We start from the raw sequence: 7,926 nt of genomic DNA, 5'->3' as shown, positions 1-7,926 counted from the left end.
AGGCAATGGCAAAAGCACGGGGGAAAATAGAAGAATTTCAGTGAATACTAAGTGGAGTCAAGGAAAAATGTACTATTTGTTGGTTTAAGCGGTAGTATAAACAACAAAAGGAAGTTGATCGAGTGACATAGAGTGTTGGAGAAACTTGAAAGCTCAAGTTCACAAAGTTGCACAGTGTCCGAAACAAAAAAGAAGTCGCCGTGAAAAGGCGAGTCGTAGCCCAATGTCCGAGTGTCATATGAAAGCTTATTAGATAGATAGATACTTTATTAATCCCAAGGGGAAATTCACATTCTCCAGCAGCAGCATACTGATACAATAAACAATATTAAATTAAAGATTGATAATAATGCAGGTAAAAAACTGACAATAACTTTGTATAATGTTAACGTTTATCCCCCCGGGTGGAATTGAAGAGTCACATAGTTTGGGGGAGGAACGATCTCCTCAATCTCTCAGTGTGTCACTGAAGCTGCTCTTCTGTCTGGAGATGATACTATTTAGTGGATGCAGTGGATTCTCCATAATTGATAGGAGCCTGCTGAGCGCCCGTCGCTCTGCCACAGATGTTAAACTGTCCAGCTCCATGCCAACAATAGGGCCTGCCTTCCTCACCAGTTTGTCCATGCGTGAGGCGTCTTTCTTCTTAATGCTGCCTCCCCAGCACACCACCGCATAGAAGAGGGCACTTGCCACAACCGTCTGATAGAACATCTGCAGCATCTTATTGCAGATGTTGAAGGACACCAGCCTTCTAAGGAAGTATAGTCGGCTCTGTCCTTTCTTGCACAGAGCATCAGTAATGGCAGTCCAGCCTAATTTATCATCCAGCTGCACTCCTAGATATTTATAGTTTTGCATCATCTGCACACAGTCACCTTTGATGATCACGGGGTCCATGAGGGGTCTGGGCCTCCTAAAATCCACCACCAGCTCCTTGGTTTTGCTGCTGTTCAGGTGTAGGTGGTTTGAGTCGCACCATTTAACAAAGTCATGGATTAGGTCCCTATACTCCTCCTCCAGCCCACTCCTGATGCAGCCCACGATAGCAGTGTCATCAGCGAACTTTTGCACGTGGCAGGACTCCGAGTTGTATTGGAAGTCCGATGTATATAGGCTGAACAGGACCGGAGAAAGTACAGTCCCCTGTGGCGCTCCTGTGTTGCTGACCACAATGTCAGACGTGCAGTTCCCAAGACTCACATACTGAGGTCTGTCTTTAAGATAGTCCATGATCCATGCCACCAGGTATGAATCAACTCCCATCTCTGTCAGCTTGTCCCTAAGGAGCAGAGGTTGGATTGTGTTGAAGGCGCTAGAGAAGTCTAGAAACATAATTCTTACAGCACCACTGCCTCTGTCCAAGTGGGAGAGGGATCGGTGTAGCATATAGAAGATGGCATCCTCCGCTCCCACCTTCTCCTGATATGCAAACTGCAGAAGGTCAAGGGCGTGTTGAACCTGTGGCCTAAGGTGGTGAAGCAGCAGCCTCTCCATGGTCTTCATCACATGTGATGTCAGAGCAACAGGCCGGAAGTCATTCAGCTCACTAGGACGTGATACCTTTGGGACTGGGGTGATGCAAGATGTTTTCCAAAGCCTCGGGACTCTCCCCTGTTCCAGGCTCAGGTTGAAGATGCGATGTAGAGGACCCCCCAGCTCCGATACACAGACCTTCAGCAGTCGTGGCGATACTCCATCTGGACCTGCTGCTTTGCTGGCACGAAGTCTCCTGAGCTCTCTGCTCACCTGCGCTATTGTAATTATGGGTGGGGATGTCTCTCCTATGTTGGTATCAGCAGAAGGATGTGTGGAGGGTGCAGTACTCCGATGTAAGAGTGAGAGTGGGTTAGGGTGGTCAAACCTGTTAAAGAAGTTGTTCATTTGGTTTACTCTCTTCACGTGTCTCTCGATGGTGGCACCCCGCTTCGAGCTGCAGCCAGTGATGATCTTCATCCCATCCCACACTTCCTTCATGCTGTTATTCTGCAACTTCTGCTCCAGCTTTCTCCTGTACTGCTCCTTCACCACCCTGAGCTGGACTCAGAGTTCCTTCTGCACGCGCTTGAGCTCATGCTGATCACCGCTTTTAAAAGCCCTTTTCTTCTGGTTCAAAAGGGCCTTGATGTCACTTGTAATCCATGGCTTGTTGTTAGCATAGCAGCGTACAGTTCTTACTGGAACTACAATGTCCATACAGAAGTTGATGTAGTCAGTAGTGCAGTCAACAACCTCCTCAATGTTCTCACTATGTGATCCCTGCAGGATATCCCAGTCTGTAGTTCCAAAGCATTCTCTCAGAGCCTTCTCTGCCTCAGGGGACCACTTCCTGAATGAGCGTGTAGTTGTAGGTAGGACCTTCACTCTTGGTTTGTAGTGAGGCTGAAGCAGAACCAGGTTATGATCTGCTTTCCCAAGCGCAGGCAGCGGGGTGGCGCTGTATGCGTCTTTAACATTTGCATACAGTAAATCAATAGTCTTATTTCCCCAGGTGTTACAGTCCACATACTGGGAGAAGGCAGGTAATGTTTTGTCCAGCATCACATGGTTAAAGTCTCCAGCGATTAGCACAAGCACCTCAGGGTGCTGCGTTTGTAACTTAGCAACAGCAGAATGGATGATGTCACTTGCTGTCTCCATGTCCGCCCAAGGAGGAATGTATACAATAACAGCAATGACGTGTCCAAACTCTCTGGGCAAGTAATAGGGACCCAAACTTACGGCCAATAGTTCGATGTCCCTGCAGCAAGTGGAGACTTTGATATTAACATGTCCAAAGTTACACCACCGTGTATTAACATAGAGAACGAGTCCTCCTCCTTTGTGCTTCCCGCAGGTACTTGCATCTCTGTCCGCTCTAACTGTACTAAACCCGGGTAGCTCCACGTTAGCATCTGGGATGGTGGTAGTTAGCCATGTTTCGCAAAAGCACAACAAACTGCATTCTCTGTAGGTTCTGACATTTTTCACCAGTGCAGCCAGTTCGTCGATCTTATTTGAGATTGAGTTCACATTTCCCAGAATCACAGAAGGCACCGAGGGCTTAAAACGCCACTTTCTCTCAAGCCGCTTCATTTTTTGCTTAGTGCCGGCTCTGCTGCCACGATACCACCTTCTTAACTTGTCGGGTAAATAGGGTACCACTCCGGCACTGGCATTTGTTCTCAGCGCTGTAAGTTGAGTACTTAAATAGACGAGTCTCGGCGTGTAAAAATCCATGCCCACGTTGTAAAAGTAAGTGTGTCCAGGGAACGAATCCTCATAAAATAAAGTGATAGGAGTGATCAATAAAAAAGAGAAGAATAAAAGTAGAAAAATAAATAAGTAGAAAAATAAAGTCGTACACAGAGCTGCTGAAAAGGCTGCCACTCTCTGCAGCGCCTGAGTCACAGATCAATACAGTGTACTGTACTTAAGTTAGTGTACTGTATTGGGGTACAGACAAAAGAAAAAACTTTAATCTAGAAATTTCCACTTTAATCACATATTTTATTTTGTCATTAAAGCAGAACATCATAAACTTCATCTTTAAATTGTTTAATTTATTAGTTTCTCAAATATGTTTTGTATGTGTTCTTCTATGTGCTCTATGTGTGTGAATCACTACATGCTTCTTAAACTGGCTTTCTCTTTCTCCAACTGGACATAGAATCCATTACATTCGTGATATTACAGCTCTCTGAATAATTAAAATACTGACATGTATACTTGATATCATTTTCATGATGATAGAAGTTAAAGCATGTATTAAACATGGGAACATGGTGGTACAGTGATAGTGACATGCTGACGCCTTGTCCAGAGATTGTTTCTGCCTCCTGCAAGATGCTTGCTGCGCCATGCATGACCTTCGATGAAATAATTTATTGCAGCAGTACTGTCTCTTTCAAACGTACTAACCTCCAATTCCTGTCCTTCCTTTTCTTTCTCCAAGTAACCAATCGCCGCACAATCTGCTCTGTAATAGATGTTAAGCCATCTGTAAGCTTAGAACACAGATTCTTCAAAACTTTTAAGGAACATTGAAATATCTTCGTAGTACATGTTTAATTATTCTGTCTATCTATTCATCCAGTGTAGTGCCAGCCCCAGCAAGAATACAGTGCGAGGCAGGAACAATCTCTGAACTAGCTAGCGCTGTGCCACGGTGTCCTCACATGTTTAATTATTAACAATATAGATTATTGAAATTATGTTAACATTTTATCTGTAAAATGTAATAAACATATTTTGCTGCATTTCATCTTAAAAATAATATCGTTATCATATGTAAATACACACTCTATAAAGTGGCTCAGGTTGTGCAATATTATAACTGTATCGCAAGTTTACAGTGAGGTAATTGTACTAATAAGTACAAACAGTTCTACAAGGAGCACTTGATGGACTGATTGAGTGCGTTTATAGTTCCTGGGATGAAACTGTTTCTGAACCACGAGGACAGTACAGGAAAGGCTCTGAAGCGTTTGTCGTATAAGAGCAGTTCAAATAGGCAGCATGGCTGAGGCAGCATGTGCTTGATGCTGTATACCGATAATTCTCTTTCCAATTAGTTGCTGTAGAGCTGTGATTCCACACTCAGATACAGTGGGATAATTACTCTGAATGGTACATTGAGAGGAACAACACTAAAGCAGCTATAGTATTTGGAATAGTTTGGCCATTCCGTGGACCATTATATTGCTACAGGTTAATTACAATCAGATGCCTTAAACTAATAAACAATATGCGGTTAATTTCATTGTATTTGATAAAACCACATCAGGGATGTGGATCTAAAAAAGAAAGGGAAACCACACAAAAGTTTAGGTTTTATGCATCGCGAATTGAGCATGGAAACAGGAGTACAACACATTTTTGTGTGTATCCACCGTTTATACATGAGACCCCAGGAGACTCAACATGAAACAACCAACAATCATCACTTAAAATAATAAAGTATTGATCCATTAATTCAAACCATGCTTGTTAGTGTGGGGTGGGTTTGCACAGTTTCTATGAATTTGTTCTTTAAATTGCAAGGTTTTTAATAATTCAGCTACACTACTCCCATCAAGTCCTGTTTACAGTCTTGTGTTGCAGTTACATGTTACAAAAACTTTAGCTAATAACTTAATCAGTTATGATGTTAATAGTATGACTCAGAAATATAGAACAGATTACTTTACAGAACAGAATTTTAGTAACTACAATGATTAGATGGCTCACATTTTTGTTTGATTGTTAGAAAGTGAAAGATTAACTCCCACTGTAACTAAATTCTGCACAGTTAACAGACAATCCACCCAGTACAGTTAAATAATTAACTGAAATATACTATAAAGCAAAATCAGTAACTATTTACAAAAAAAAATGCATGCAAATGGCAAACAATTCTTACAGGTTCTCTCAACATGTAATACAAATTAATATATGTAACAAATAATAGTCCAGAATAAACTATTGTAAGTAGAATGGAAGGTTATCTGTCCAAAACAGATTGCAGGATAAGGCAAGTGAAGGGGTTTACCAACATAAATAAACTGTTCAGACCTAACAGTAGGTTATGGAGATATATCATACTGTAGATCGGGACAGCTTCAGTACCCTTTGTTATAATGATAAATACTGGACATTCGGTCATGTAATACTGCAGTAGAAGTCAGATGGCTGATATTTTACCTCTTTGTAAGGAGCAGCACTCCTTCAGCACTCATCTAATTGTTCGGCTACAGCAGCAAGTGACAACAGTACATTCTTACTAGGGATTCCTCTTCTGTTTAAATATGAAATGTAAATATTATTAATAATAATAAATACAGGCAGTCCCCGGCAGGCCAGTCCGAGATAGGGACTGTAGGTTTGTACTTAAGTTGAATTTGTATGTAAGTCAGAACAGGTACATTATTTTAATAAATGCAATTTGGACAAATGTTTTTCTCAACATATTGTTTATTTTTACCTTTCTGTGCATGCACAGTATATGCTTAAACATTTTCAAATACAGTACAGTACAGCCTTAAACAATGTTGGTAGAACTTGATGAAGAGGATGGGACTGGTCTCTTAAAGTAGGCATCAAGGGAGGTTTGCACGGAGCTTTTCTTTTTCTCATCATAAATAGCCTTGTAGCATCTCAGGCCTTCATTAACTGTTTGGTAAACTTTGGTGAACATCTCTGTATCAAGATCTTGCCCCTCAAACTTTGCCATTCCTGCTTTGATGAGACGAAATGCATCAGCTAATTCTTTTGTAGAAAACATTTTTGTTGGAGTCCCTAGGTCCTGGTTTTCTTCGCTGAATGCTACCATCTGCTGTTCTAGTTCCATAAGGTCTTCATTGGTTAGTTCTTTACCATGTTAGTCGAGTAATTCTATAATATCATTTTCACTGATGTCCTGCTGCAGCTGATTTCCAATAGCAACCACAGCTTGCCTGGTTTCAGTGATTTCATCTTCTGTAAACCCCAGATATTCTTGTGTGAATTGGGGGCACACTTTTTTCCAAAAGCCTCTCATATTTGTCTCTTTCACTTCAACCCAAGCGTCAGCAATATTTTTAATGGCATCATAAATGTTATAACTCTTCCAGAACTCCCTTAAGGTTATCTCATCATTTTGAGTAGCCCTGACAGCTTGTGAGAATGTCCTCCTTAAATAATAGGCCTTAAAGGAGGCAATGACTCCCTGATCCATTGGCTGGAGTAGTGATGTAGTGTTGGGGGGTAGAAACACTACTTTTACATTGGGGTGCATGTCATCTAAAGTGCTTGGATGTCCAGGGGCATTGTCAAGGAGAAGGAGAATTTTGAAAGGAATGTTTTTGCCCAAACAATAACGTTCAACAGCAGGGATAAAATGGTTTAAAAACCATTCTTGGAAGACAGCAACTGTGACCCAAGCCTTTTTATTTGCCATCCAAATAACAGGAAGAGATGCCTTAGTGACATTACGTGGTGCCCTCGGATTTAGGGAGTGATGCACCAGCAAAGGCTTGAGCTTGAAATCCCCAGATGCACTACCCCCAACTAATAAAGTCAGCCTATCCTTTGATGCCTTATGTCCTGGCACACTTTTTTCCTCTTTGGAACTGTAGGTCCTCTCAGGCATTTTTTTCCAGAACAAGCCAGTTTTGTTTACATTAAATATTTGGCCTGGCAAATAACCTCCATCATCAATAATATCTTTCAGTATCTTGGGAAAATCACTTGCAGCACATACATCGCCACTCACTGCTTCACCTTGAATTTTAATATTATGCAAATTTGCTCTTTTTTTAAAGTGGTTGAACCAACCCCTACTTGCCACAAATTGTTCATTGTAATCGCCTTCACTTGCTGTGCGAGGAGCTTTTAAATCATTAAAAAGGCTTCAAGCCTTTTCTTGCACTAAAGAAAGACTGATAGGCATATTACGCTGATTTTAGTCTTCAATCCAAATTATCAACAGCCTTTCCATCTCAATAAGTAAACCACTGCGTTGCTTGGTAATTATTGTAGCATTCATTGGGGTATTGCTTTTCACATGCTCCATTATTCTACCTTTATCTTTTAAAATTGTTCCAATTGTTGACTGACTATAACCAAGTGTTGTGCCAATGAATGATGGAGTTTCACCTCTCTCTGACCTTTTTATTATCTCTACTTTATTTTCCATGGTGATGGTTTTTCTCTTCTTTACTTTATCACCAGCACTTTCATCAGATTTGCGTTTCAGAGACATTGTTGAAGGGTGAAGAAAAGGTTACGTTTAGCCCTTTTGCACAGTGCTGTACACACTATAATGGCGGGAAGGCACCTGGTATGCTGACAAGGGACATCTTCCTGCTGTGTATGTAGCAGTACAAGCGGGCTTGCTATTGAGAATGAGTGGAGGTGGCGAGGGTTGGTTTACTGCCCACGCACTACACAGTCAACTCCACTTGCATACAGTATGCTACCTGCAGCGCC

At 41.6% G+C, this 7,926-nt stretch overlaps 1 pseudogene; it reads right to left on the bottom strand.

Annotated features, from left to right (window-relative positions):
• Positions 1–6,337: 6,337 nt before the first annotated feature.
• On the bottom strand, positions 6,338–7,699 carry LOC114642732 (tigger transposable element-derived protein 1-like; annotated as a pseudogene).
• Positions 7,700–7,926: the final 227 nt, after the last annotated feature.

The sequence above is a fragment of the Erpetoichthys calabaricus genome, chromosome 1, assembly GCF_900747795.2.
Source record: "Erpetoichthys calabaricus chromosome 1, fErpCal1.3, whole genome shotgun sequence".
In the NCBI taxonomy this organism is placed as follows: domain Eukaryota; kingdom Metazoa; phylum Chordata; class Cladistia; order Polypteriformes; family Polypteridae; genus Erpetoichthys; species Erpetoichthys calabaricus.
This window is presented reverse-complemented; position numbering and strand designations above follow the sequence as displayed.